Source organism: Corapipo altera, unplaced genomic scaffold (genome assembly GCF_003945725.1).
Source record: "Corapipo altera isolate COAL_440 unplaced genomic scaffold, ASM394572v1 53, whole genome shotgun sequence".
NCBI classification, from domain to species: domain Eukaryota; kingdom Metazoa; phylum Chordata; class Aves; order Passeriformes; family Pipridae; genus Corapipo; species Corapipo altera.
The window spans coordinates 5,243,640-5,257,837 of record NW_020884900.1 but is presented as its reverse complement, the minus strand read 5'-3'; positions in this window follow the sequence as shown (position 1 = coordinate 5,257,837).

Below are 14,198 nucleotides of genomic sequence, written 5' to 3'. Positions count from 1 at the left end.
TGAATTAATTCTGTAGTGTGCTCACACTAAAAACTGTCCAAAGGTCAGGCAATTATCATTTCTGCACTCTGTGATGTGTTGTCTTCGTGGATTTTAGTTTGCAACTGCTCTAAGCCTGGGTTGTTTTTTGGTAGTGCTGCAGCGTGGGAGTTTCTATCACCCACACTTCTCTTTTGTTGTATTTTCTAGATTTCTTTCACTCAGTGAATAGCCAGCTACACGTTGATTTCTATCTCCCTAGGTGTTTTTTATGTGCATTTTTATAAATTGAAACTCATGCTGTCATTTTCTGCCCACTAATGCCTCTGGCTTTGTCACTAACATTTCTCAGCTCTGACTGATATTCACAACTCTTTCTGATTTAGTATTACGTGCAAATTGCACCGAAGCATTATAAAGATATTTAAAAAAAAGGCAGAGCTCATTAAAAAATTCTAGAAGACAATTTCCCCAAAACTGAATGTGTTCTCATCAACCACCTTCTCTGTTGTCCCCAGAGATATCATGCTTTGCAATATCAGAAATCAAAGCTAATGCTTAAAAAGAATAATAATCTTCACTTTCAGATTGGTATCTTTTTTTTCTCCTTTTTAATAGTATTCTTCCTTGATCTTTAAAGTACAAAGTTGAATACATATGTAATGTATATAAGAAAATTTTGTAATGACAAAGCTCTTACCAGGTTAAGGCTAGAAGTCAGCTTATTTAAATAAAAGGAAATGGGAAAATTCTTCGAGAGGAAGAGGGAAGATGAAGCTTCCTAAGTTCTTCATGCTCAGAAAACTATAACATGTTGTCCTTAGACATATTTTTTGGAGAGCTGCAGTACTCCTCAGTTCTATTCCTGTACAGTTCTAGTAATTTGGCTAGATTTCCCTGGCTGTCCTCCGAGGTGTCATGGGAAAATAAAACAGAAAATGAGAGATTGTGAGACTTCTCAGCTTGGTGCTTTGAGTGAGAGTACAGCACATGGTGGGTGAAAGTCGGCTGACTTGATCAGGAGTTGTGTTCACAAATCTGGCAGGATGGCTGTGTCTGCTGTGGTGATCTGTAATTTACTGCAAAGATACTGTTTGGACGTATTAGGTGCCCCTGCTGATCAGACCCTCTAGGTGTGACAAATAGAAGCTGGTCACTGCCTCTTTGGATGGGGCACTGAATGCTGCTGTCTGGAGAGGATTATGGTAATAATGTCTAGGAATAATAGCAAGGAACAAAAGGAGCAGTGGGCAGCTTTGCCACCCCGCTGCAAATTTCCCTACCTGTTCTTAGTCAGCCTTTCATTTCCCCAAAGGCAGTTGCCCACACTTTTGTTAGGAAAGTGAGATACAGCAAAGAGCACCTGGCATTGAAACATTCTCCCAGTGCTGAATATCCCACCTATAGGCCAGTTTGCCACATGGCTTAAATGATAACTGAGAAAGCCAAGGGAGAAACCACAGACCTGCAAAGTGGCTGCTGTAACCTGGACACATGGTAACACAGTGAGGAAGTTGGCGTAATCAAAAGAATTATCACAGCCCCCTGCAAGGTATCTGAGATGGTGGAAGGGATCCAGATTCAGGGACAGAGGCAGCTGTGAACAAATGATTCCAATTTTCAGTGCGTCATTAAAGACACAAAGTGAGTCCAACAGTAAAAGGATCAGTTCTAGAAGAAACTTCTTTATGACAACAAATGGCTGCCTAAATCCTCCAGATTCCTGCTTACAGATGTGCTTTACTGCCACCTCAAGAGAGAGGCTCATGGATCCATAAAAATCAATGTCTTTCAATGTGCAGCACATGTCATAGAAAATTACAAATGTATTATCCACTGATATAAGAATTCACAAATTAAGAAACTGGTGTTCCAATGGAGAATTTGTATCCTACAGTAAATTGAAATAAGAATAGGTAGAGTGGGAAACTGAAAAAAACCAGAGAGCCTTTTTCGTGAGCCTTTAGGATCCCCTCTCCTAGAACACAATCTAGCTCTTAGTTTCCTTACTATTTTTTATTTCTTAAGGTTTTCCTGTGCCATCTGTACTTTTGCAAGGTCGTGTCTAACAAAGAGCAAACACAGAGCCAATGGAACAGCTTGTGCAGTTATTGCTACTGAGGCACTTTAATTCTTGGACTTGCCCCCTTTCCTGGGGCAGCTATTTAAGAGACAGGTCTCCCACCGGGTGCACAAAATGCTCTTCCAAAGAAATGCAAGCTAATTGCTTTCATTTTGCTTCTGAACCTCAGGGCCTGGGAAAAGACAATGGTCTGTAAGAGCAGTAACTTGAAAACCCAAAGTTCCATTGGCAGTTTGCTTTGATATGTGCAGGAATTGGGAACGAGCTTAATAAAAGTCAAATTTCTTCAGTTTTAGTTTAAATATTGTTTCAACTTATTGCCACTAAGGTAGCTAAATAAAGAATCAGATGCATGAAGATATTCCTACAGTGGGAAATCAGTCCACTGTGTTTTAGGTAGTGGAACCGCTTTTCATAAATATGCTCCTGGGTCTTAATTAAATGTTTGCTGTAAATGGAAGATAAGTGATGTTCTCATTGGTTTCAATTTACTAAGTGTGGTCTCAGCTTGACTTTTTGGTTTTTTTTCACTGCCACAGATTTCTGTCACAGCTTTTATCAAAATAGGATGATGCCTTTGTTAGACCATTCATATACTGATTTGGGAAAGAATGGTTGTAGCCTTAAGCAGTCTCAGCGCCAAGAGGTCTTACTGTATTTGGAATCTTGGAAGCGTTGTAGATTTTTGTAGGATCGTTATTTGTTAGTTATTGTCAAACATCCTGAGAGTGTATCCACTAAGAATGAGGCTGCAATGGCCAGCCTGAGCAAAATAACTTACGTATAACATGAAGTTCTCTGTCCGTACTTTAAAATAAAAAGACAGAGTGAAAAGTTTTACTAAAATGTACAATTTAAGCTAACAAGATTAGCTCAGACTCCTAGAATTTTTCATGGTTTTGGTGTTACAGTCAACTGGATGTAATGTACAGAAAAACAAGAGATACTTCAGTATAGTTTTTAAAAGCTAAGCTTAAACCCTCAAAGTTTTTGGTACACTAAGCCTGTGGAGCATTTTGTTGGAGAAGAATTTTCTTTAGAATTAAGCAAATCATCTTGTACTGTAAAGCACAATTATTGACTTTTAACTTGGATGTCCAATTAAATGTATTGTAACTATTCAGAGAAAGGAGATGACCTACTGTGAGATATTAATTGACTGACATACACCAATTCTGCTTCCCTCCCATTCTGGTTGAAGGAGTTCTCTCTGTTGATTTATGCAGGAGAGCAAGAAAGACAGACTATAAGATTATTCCTTAAGTAAGTTTCCAGTTCTCTGGAGTTGGCAGGAATGTTAGACCAGCAAGTCACCTTCTTTCTGTCCTTTTCTAATATCACTTTCAGTGTTACCCTGGTTCGTTCACACAGTCCACACAGAAAATCAGTAAAAACTAAATAGCCCTTGTCTCCTTCCCAGTAGTCTTGGGATCTTTTTGCTGTTTCTTAAGTTTTCATAGCACAGTCCTGACAGTTGTCTCACTTCTGCAGGGAGCGTTACATAAGATGTAGAGAGGTATAACGAGGAAAGAAAGTTATCATTCCTTTCCTTCTCCCTCCCCCTATTTTCTATTGTTCTGTGAGCAGTTTCGCCCAAATCTCACCCTTTTAAAGTAGCTAATTACTGCTCTTCCCTGGCATGCATTAGCATTATGCTGTTGTCAGTCTGTCAGGTGCACTTAGTCAGGGTTTAATAGGCTTGCAGTGAGCTACAATTAAACTCTGGAATTAACATTTAAAGAGTGTTTACATGACTTCCTCTTCCCTTCCTCCCCCGCAGCAGTTTGCTTAAAGACGCAAGCAGTTTTCTGGTTTGCTTTAATTGTTTTGTGAGGAAAATACTAAAAAAAAAATCCATGAGGTTGACTTTCATTTAAAATTTGAGCTCTGTTTTTTGCAGCTCTTGGGAAACATTACAGTGCTATTTTTCAAAAGGAAAATTGTTCCAATTTAAAACCATGTGGTCAAATACAACCCTTGTAACCATGCTAACAAATGTTCTGCAATTAGAAAGAGGAAGAGTTGTGGCTCACTCGGAAGCACCAAGTCCTGAGTGGAATGAGAGGGTCCCTGGCCTGTTTTTCTGATCCAGAGGCAGAGGACACTTGCATGTGCATGAACTACTTCTTTCTCTGTAGCCCCCAGGACCTTCACTGTGCTGTCTGCAGATCTCAGTTCTTTGGACTCTCAAAAAGTTAAGACAAGTTTGTACAGATTTAGACACTCTTTGTGCAGAAGATGTGCTTCCTTCCCACCCAGGGAGAGGTCCTTTTTGCTGTATCAGTCCAGTCAGGGTCCTATTGGCATTCACTTAGATCTGTTTTGTTCCCTCAGTTGACTGACAGCTCTTTCAAACACCTCTAGACTCAAGAAAGCCCTTCACACTCCTGCTTCCTTTGCAGAAGTCACCTGTGGGCTGAAAGAGCTTCAGAAATTAAATGGTAAATGCATATTTTGTGCTGTGAATGCTCCAGAGAGCACTGGTGGGAAGCCTCTTAGTAATAAGTACAGAGAGCTGGGTTTTGAGGATTCAAAATTCTCAAAGGGGAAAAATTAAAATGATGTTAGCTCTGTGTCGGTGCCCCGCTGGCTATGTTATTTTACTACAGCTGAGGATATGCCCTAGAGTGTGGGGGGTTTCTTCTTGGCTTAGGCATTGGATGTAAAAGAAGAATCTGTTACCTTTCTTGTATATGATGAATTTGCCATTTAGCTGTTAGATATCCCTGGTTTTCAAACAAAACACACAAGTCTAAGCTTTCACATTTGGCAAGTGTATTGCTACATTGTACATTGTCATTTATTTATTAAAAATAATTGTCTATATCATCTTTATATAAGCCAGGTGTGACTCCCTGATTTTACATGTGCAATGTGAGGGTAGCAGTACCTGAGCTTGGGAATTTTTAGAGAAGTTTTGTATCACAAAAGCCATTCAGATTTACAGTCCTCAGATGACACATGTCCAAACATTCCCCCTTATTCCAATGTCCAGAGATTATGTCTCCTCCATTCTAAATTCTTTCAATTCATCTCCAATTACTTGCAAATATATAGATTGGTAGTTAAGGGAAATGCAAAGGCTTTAAACTAAACAGATTATATTGTTTGTCCTTCGATATAAAATTAAATTTTCTTTTAGGGTGACATGCAGGAACTTTATGAAAAGAAACTGTGAACTCCCCACAAAACTCAAAGATCAACACTCATGCAGACAGTTACTGCTAATTGCTGCATAAACCTATCAACCACAAGTTACAAGACTAAACTAATGGTCACCTTCAGTTCCTCTTTCACAATTTCTCTCTAACTTCAAAACTTGTCCCATTTCTCTTGGCACAGCTGTTATCAGAAGAGTTTATGTGGTTTCTGATGATGAATTCTGTTAAACCAGTGGGGAACTTGAAAACCATTAAAAGATGCTGCAGAACCAGTGTTTGGACAGATACAGTGAAACCTAAATTGAAATAGAGGATTTTAAAATAATGTTACCAGGATGAGTTTTTTTCTCACTGGGGAACAGGGGCAAAACTCAAAAAAAGTAGGTATCAAAGTCTTTTGTGATCCACAATTAATTAATAACAATAGCTGATTCCTAAGTTTTTGCTATTCAACTGATGATTGGTCTCTTTTAGCTTCTTTTTGATTAGGCTATGTAAATTATGCCATTTAAATCAGTATTTATCACTACAGTTATCTTTCCATTCAGATTTTGAATGTCTTAATCTCTCAGATTAGTTTGATTTCCTACACTGTAATGAAGTTTGAAGAAAGCAATTTGTTTTTCAGTATTAAAAGGTGATACTTGGAGCAGGAAATGCTCAGGAACAAATAATCTGCATGAGAGAGAGGTAAAGGTGATGTACGTCACTTCACTCTGAAAACAGACACAGGAACATCTTCATTTCTCATCTACTGTATATGAAATCCAAAAAAGACTTTTTTTTTTTTTTGGTATAGGGATCTTTGGGCCATTGACTGGTGTGTTCTAATGTGTAGCACTAGAGAAGAGTTCACTTTCCTGACCTAAGCACAGCCTCAACCAAAGCATTGCAGCTATGTAATTGTCTTAGCAGCAACATAAAACACAGACTGCAGAGCACTGAGTATATGAGTCATGCTAAAGCCAGACATCGTGCAATTTGGCTGGAAAAATGACTGAGAAGAATGTTTTAGATGAAATACTGAGTCCTTAGCTTGAGGGCACATATCAGGTTACAGGACAAATATGCTTTAGGATAGGTAGTTACAAAAAGAAGTAGAGAGCTTTGAAGACACTATGCTGTGGGCCAGATGAATTAAAAAAAATTTCAGGAGAAAGTAATCCTGTCATACTGTGCCAGCTTTTCAGTAATTCTACTTTGCTTAGACAGGAGAGATGCCTCTTTTTTTACTCCTTTTTTTTTTTTTTTAAATATTCTACCTCATAAAAACTGTAAGGTGTTGTGGTGTTTGAAATTATGTGTCTTTATTCAAGAACAATATTCAGTAGGAAAGGGTTCTACATGGTCTTATGTTGCTGAGCTTTGAGACTGAAGATTGGAATCCAGCATGACTGAGCTTTGCAGTTTTCAGCATGATACATCTTTGGGAAGTCCCATGTATATTGCTATATATAGTCCTGCCAACAGACAATTGCTTTCACTAGAAGAAGGACCAAATCAGCTGCTAAAGAGTTGGCAGAGGACATTCCTCTCTATATGCAGAGATGTTAACCTAGCTGTTCCCAGGCTGGAGGATGAACAAGTGTAGATATGCACTCTTTGTTTTAAGAGTCCTTTTGCAGAGGACTCTATTAGTAGGACTGAGATCTGATTAAGATGACTAGGGAAAACTTCAGTGGAGCAAATTGACAAAGACACTGGCTTCATCATCTCAGTGCTGAAGGTTCACCAGGCCCTAAACAGTTCCTTGTACTACCAGAATTTTAGTTTGGATTGTGACTGAAGAAGAATTTTCATGATCGTAAGTCTTTATAGATTCAAGGGCAAGAATTTCATATTATGTGTCCAATAAAAGAATGTTTTAAAGAAACTGAGGTTTTAGATAATGCTGCATTTTCTTTGCTCCTTGCAGAGACTCAAACTGGTTTCTCAAAATAGATGTGTTCAATATTTTTTCATACTAAATGAGCTTCCTGTGAAAAGGAGGAAATCGGCTCAATTTGGAGTGGTGTGTTGAGATAGTGTCTTTAGCAGCTGATGTTTTACACCAACAGCAATTGAAATCATACTGAGAAGAGTCTTTTGATATTAGTGATAAACTGTGTTCATTTAAAAAAAAAAAAGCCTGTGCAGTTAATATTTCAAAATGAAAGATGGTCAGTGGTGTTGAAATCTAGTTTTGCTGTGAGTGTTTTTCTTGAAACATACCTGACAGAAAAGGCATAAAGCTGTTGTGGAATTAGTTTAACTGATATACTAGTGTGTCATGGTTTTGTTACTCCTGGTCTAAAACATTAGATAAATGAAATACTGGAATATTTTAATAAGAGGAGGCACATCCCTTGTTGAGGGTGTTTAGACAGATTTGTAGCAGCAGGAAAGATATTTGGGATGATTGCAAATGCTGGTTGCCTGCAGCCAATCTCACTGAGCTACTGGGATACCGGTGTGAAAACGGGTAAGACATTCAAATGTTGGATGATTAACAGCAAGAAGGATTTGTGTTGGTATACTGGACTTAAATCATCCTGTATCTTGGCACACTTTTACTAAGTGAAGTATCAGTGTTTGTCACTAGAGCTACATAGCCTGCATATTAAGGAGAAGTCATTAACCGTCCAGATTGCTCTATGTTCTTTGTATTATCTCTTCTGCAATGAAATCTGAACACACACTAATGTGATATGGAGACACTGAGCAAATAATTATGCAGCAACCCCCTTCCTTATCAGTAGATCAGGACTGGGATCACTTAGGAGACAGGAAAGAATTGTACCAATGAAGTCAGACATGGAATAATAATGGTTTACCTTTCCTTCTGTGATTTTGCAAGGAAGAAGTTGTGCCTCATCTGTGGAGTGTTCCCACCACCCCTCTAAGAATATGTTTAAAGGAACTTTATAAGATGTTTAAAGGAACTTGATAAAAAAAATTTAGAGAGGAGTTTGCTGCTGACTGAAGTGTTTTTAAACATATCTACTGGGTATGTTGGTAGGATATAAAAAAAGATTCCGTTTTTTCGTCTGTATAATCTCTTTTCTCCACATGCATTCTCTGATAAATTCTTTAGCAGGGGAACATTCTCTTTCAGAAATAAAAATCAGATTTATAATATTCACACACTTTCACCTGTAATAAAACTTCTAGATTGATACATCAGCAATAATTCTTGGAGCTATGACATATATAGGAGTTAATAAAAAACCTATCAATTTTAATTCAACATGGCAGAATAGATCCTGGTTTATTATGATGTAAAGCATGATCTCCTCTATGATATGATATTCCCACCCTGAAGAATATTCTAATTTAATCATAATTCTCTTATATTTCTAGTAATTAAATAATATCACTTACAAATAGTAAGTACGTTATGTATCAGATTTTCATTGCTTTATGTCTACTTCTGAGCAGTTAAAACCAATTTTAGTGAAAGAGGATGAGGCCTGGTGGCTCACTAAATATGGAATATTGTAATAAGAAGCAAACATATTTTCAAGAATTCAGTATTTTAAAATTGCAGAAGCCTTACTCTTAAAAGGAGAATAGGATTTTTAAGGTTCTCCATAAATACTGCTCAGAGAAGGCTTTTCTCTGTGGCCTGATGAAAGATGGAGTGTTTTCCTTATCATTAGGTGCAAGCATTGTAATATAAAAGATGAATCTTGGAAAGAGGAGAATCCTCCTGAATACCTGAGAAGTCAGCTGGTCTGCTTGTCCTCTCAGTCTATTATTATCCACCCTAATGGTCATTAAAAGTAAATGTATGACTGCCAGCATAAACAGACCTTGAGTAAGGTGAACTTAGAGAGGCCTTGGTGATAATGATTTACCAGTTCAGGTGTTAATAATGTTTCAACACAGAGTCTGCTTGACAGATTTGTAATGGCTTCAAATTATATGCTTAATAATGCTGTGGCAGTTCACTGCCAGCAGAATATACCATTGGAACAGCAAGGTACACGCTAAGGGCAGCTCTGTTGGAGTGTTAGAACAACAATTTGGTTTTCAGAAGCTGCTGTTGATACTGAAGGAAATTATAATCCAATTTGCCTTCTGCTCCAATATTGAGTTGATATTTGCAGAAAGAAAAACCTAAATACATGTATGCATGTGTTTGTCTTTTTTACTGGGGAAATCAAAAGTACAGAATACATGCAAAGCTGCATCAGTCTAGGCTGGCATTATTTTTGGAGCTCTAACAGCACTTTAAACTATATTGAATTCAATTTGCTAAATTATAGTTATCTGTTTAAGCTAAAATATGCTGTCTTATGTTCCTCTTTAGCTCATGTGATTCTGAAATAAATACTCTCTTCTATGCTGGACCATTCACTCAGGGCACATAGTCACATTCTCCCTTCTATGATATAATAGCCCTTGGGACTTCTAGGGTGAAAAAATGGATGCATTGTCTCTTTTGATTGTTAAATCTTGCAGTCTTTCTAAATAGTGCAGTATTCCTGAAATTTAATCAGTAGCTGATACTAAAATCAAGATATTACCATGGCTTCCGACTGATATTTGAATATTTTAACTTGAAATAATCTTCTGTTGATTGGTGTGCTTTAATGGAGCAGAGAACATTTTCTGTTCTTGTCTGATCCATTCATCCTCACTTGCCATTTTTTTAAGCCTGTCCGAGTCTACATTTTATCTTTCTTCCTTTCTTCACTGTACAAGGAAGTAATTTGGTGACTATGCATTTACTTGCATGATGTTACTGCCAGATCAGTATGGTCACTGGGAAATGCTGTATGTTCAGTGTGCATTGCCATTTCTGGCAAATAAAGGTTGAAGAGATGGAAAGAGCTGTCTTGCATAACACATTTTGAAGAGAACCCCATACCAGTAACTGCCTGTGCTCCCATGGCTAGGGTAACTGATTTTGCAAATGGGGTCCTTTTATATTTTTCTGTGATTGGTTTGTTTCTATTTGTATTTTCAGGCTTTTGCTGGCAGTGAGTTCTACCACTAAATCTCCTTTTGTCAACCTAGTCCATTTATTTATATGCTCATTTGTCCTTTTTTGCCTGTCTGGTTTGCACTTCTTTCTTTTTGCCTAATATATAGTTTACCCTAAAAAAACAGTGAGGTCTGGGAAGCTAGTGCTCTTTTTATTGACAATAAATTAAATGTGTATTATTTTTGTTAGCAGAATATTTGCATATGTTGCAGCACCTCAGTGTTTGCCGTTTTTCCTTCCCCCTATCCTCTCTCCCAGTGTTTCCTTTACCTACGACCAACGGGGATGATCAGCCTTAAAAAAATATTTTTGATCAGAGAGTGTGATGGAAAAAGTCCCACATGAGTATCATAAGACATTTTGGAAATCATTTAAAAATATAAAATTTCAGGGTTTTCTTCTTAGCACCTTTTGGCTTTGCTCTGGATACTCTCTAGTTTTTCCTTGGAACACACTTTTCCTTCCCCCCACTCCAGCTTCTAAGCAAAGCTGGAATTGACTTGCAGTTACTTTTATCTTGGCTGTATGACTTTGGGTAACGCAAGACATACCAGAAAATGTTAAAATAATAGCTAACTTTATTACTGAAGTTAGTTAGTTAGTGAAATGTCTGCATCTCATCAGTTAGTATTTCAAGAGCAGGAACAGCAACCTGGTATTGGTTGTACTGGTTTGGTACTAGTGATCAAACTGGAATAAAGAAGCAATAGTTATGCTTAATACAAAGTGTTAGAGGGTGTGTATGATGGAAAAGCCCATCCGGCGTGATCTGATTCTATTGGCAGTCACCATCATTCTACACTGTTGCAAAAGTCTGTTAGTGATTATTCATAAACTGAGAAGAACCCTCTTTTCAGGTTAGGTGATTTGCAAGGAGTAATTGTACCATCTTTGCTATACAGCAGCATTATCTGTCAGTGGAACTAAAGACAGCTTATGGAGTGTGCATGTAAAAGACCTGGACCTTATTACTGAATTCAAAGATGATTCTGCTCTAACCTGCCTTTATTTGACTCTTTTCTGTCCCATTACTAGGATGTATTAGGACAAAGCAAATCTCCTCTTAAGTAGACATTCAATTACTAGGCTTGCAATGTACTGCAATTTGGTGATGCATTCTATGCTTACTGGATTTATAGGGTAAGAAGCTTGTGCATACTGATGAACCTCCCTTGGAGACAGAGGTGTTTGTAGTGTGTTGTTTGTATTAAGGCAGCCAATACTTGGGATAGATATGGAGGGGAAAGCAGGCTTGTTTTTATTGTGCTAAATGTTGCAGTAAAGATTGTGCCCATTTTCTGCCATCCTGCTGTGCATCTTTTTAAGCACTTCATAATTCCAATCAATCACATTGCAGCAAATTGGATTTTATTTAAAAATTTAATTGGATTGTTCTTACATGAATAAGTATTAGGAAAAGTCCTCTATCTGGTAAATGTTCAAAATTTTAGGAATGTTAAAATTTCATTTTTTGCAAACTGCTTAACTGGTGAAAATGTAAATTTTTCCCAGTGAAGATTACAATCCTTTTTTTGAGTCTGATTGAATAAATGGAATTTCTTCAAGTGAGTGACTATAATGCAGTCATTTCTGTACATTTTACTTTCTGCCTATGATAACATTAATAACATTTCTAGCTTTGCTGAATATACAGATGGATTAAGTTTTGTTGCTCTGATTCCTCATTTGAGCTCTGTGACTAGTTGATATGTGATGGGGAATTTTATTAACCAGTGCAAGCCAGTGATGAGACAGATTAAAATGCAATCAATTAATTGATTGCAAAATAGCTGCTTGTAAGTAAATAGCTACATGTTATGAAAAAAGAGTGGAGATTATCTCTTGCATTAGCATTGCAGGAACACAGCCCTTATGAATTTAAAGTTCTTGCTTATGTAATTAAGTAATTATCTCAGTGACTCTCTTGAAGAAAAGTACAAAAGAAAACATGCTGTATGTGAAAAGAACAATGCATATTTTAATAGTAACATTAATACCAAAGGGAACCCCGAGGGATTTTTCTCATGGTGGGTAATTGACAGTAATACGGATTTTAATTTATGTCATGACATTCCCTTTTCCTGTTTCAGAACTGAGCTTACTGTTCTTTATTTCTTCACGTTTCTGTATAGCCGATAAATGGATAATTTTCGGAATCAAAAGCCAGAGCTATGTGTGCTTTTGCTCATGTTTTCCTCACCTGAATAAATTTGTGTGTGTAGCATGGTCTGTGCACACTCAGCTTCTGCAGCCCCACGTGGATAACCCTCCTTTTTCTCACTGTGGTTGTGGCAAGCTGCTGTGGCACTGGCAGGCACTTGCTGCCTTTGGCCAGAACAGGAGGTAACTGTGCAACGGTATTTGGATGGTAGTGAACTCGTGCAATGAACTACAAATTCTACAGATTTTTAGATGCCTGTGGTTAGAACTACTTTCTAGATCGATTTTCCTAATGTGGAGCATAAAAAGATATGATTCCATAAAATGCAGGGAAGCAGTCTCAGGACTTGCCTCTAAGAGCTGGACATGCCCAGAAGTGAACTTGATCCTCCTAGAAAAGCATATATTTGCTACTCGTAGGCAGGGCTAAGATATATGATCTCTTGTACAGGTGCACAAAGGTACATGCTCACTGTTGTGAGTCTGATGAGGGAAGTGTCTTCTCTTGAGGACACTGCTTTTATCTCTAGGTTTCATAGTTTTGTCAGCTACTGTGGTAATTCAGAGGTGCGTGCACCAGGTAAAATGTTAATAACAGACTCTAGTCAAAGCAGGTTGCCAGGATTTTCCAATAAAGTGTCAGATGTGGGAACAGTTCAGGATATCTTAAAAACAAAGTTATGTACCACAGAAGTTGGTGGGTTTTTTCTTGCATGGTTTTTAGAGTGGGGTAAAGAATGTGTGAGCTGTCTTCTCTGTCACTTAGGCTGCTAATGTTCTTGAGGACATTAGGAAGCAGACTGGGAAATTTGCATTATATGTAGCACCAAAACAAACAAAGCCACATATGTGAAATGGAAAGCGAAAGAAACCAGAGGGTGTGTATTCCAGCTGAAAAAAAAAAAAATCAAATGGCTGTTTATCTCATAAAAGCCTTTCCCATGAGAATTTGTAGTCATTTAAGCCTGGACTCTGTGCCACTAGCTGAGATTCCCTTGAAACAACTTCAAGTCCAATAATACTTTTTATGCCAATATCAAAATACAGAACTTTCAATAAAAAGTGCTGACTTTCCCCAGGTGAGAGATATCTTCGGGGTCTGGTTTTGCAAATCCCTTTAGTACTGAGCAGGGTTAATCACAATCTTTTGAGCACAATCATTATGTGAGTTCTTTAGTAGATACTTATTTCTAGATGGGATATTTTATAACTTTTTCAACCAGGCTTTTCACAGTTATTCTGGTGATGTTCTTGATTTCTTGGTGTTGTGGAACATGGAATAAACTTTTAGAATTGTTCCTACAGATTTGTTTTGCAACTCCTCCGTAACACAGTCGAGCATGCCAAATCTTGAAGAGCTTATGTGCCTTGTTCAGTTCAATATAATTTCACATTGGGGGTTTTAAGACTGCTGAGGACTTTGGTATTTCTGATTTTAGACTGTGATAAGTCTTACTGAACTAATAGATTCTGTGATAGAAATAAAACTGTTCAAGTGGTATGAGAGCTCACATGAAGAAAATGTTTTCTGAAAATGTTCTGAGGTACCGTAAGTGGAACAACAGTTCAGAGTCAAAAGAAGATTTTTTTTATTTCCAGATGCCTTCAGAGTATCAAACAAATCTTCCCAGAATAAAATCTGCAAGGTTCTTAGTGAAGTCTAGGAGTTCCAGCTAGAGAAATAGTTGGAACATGAAAGCAGTTCAGCAAACCACAGTGCAAGCTCCTGGGCTCTGAGTCCTGAGAAGTTTCTCCCAGGAACAATTTTTTTTTTTCTCCAAATCCAAGATTTCTTACTAAAAGTTTAAGATTTCAACAAACTGACATTTTCTGATTAAAGAAAGAA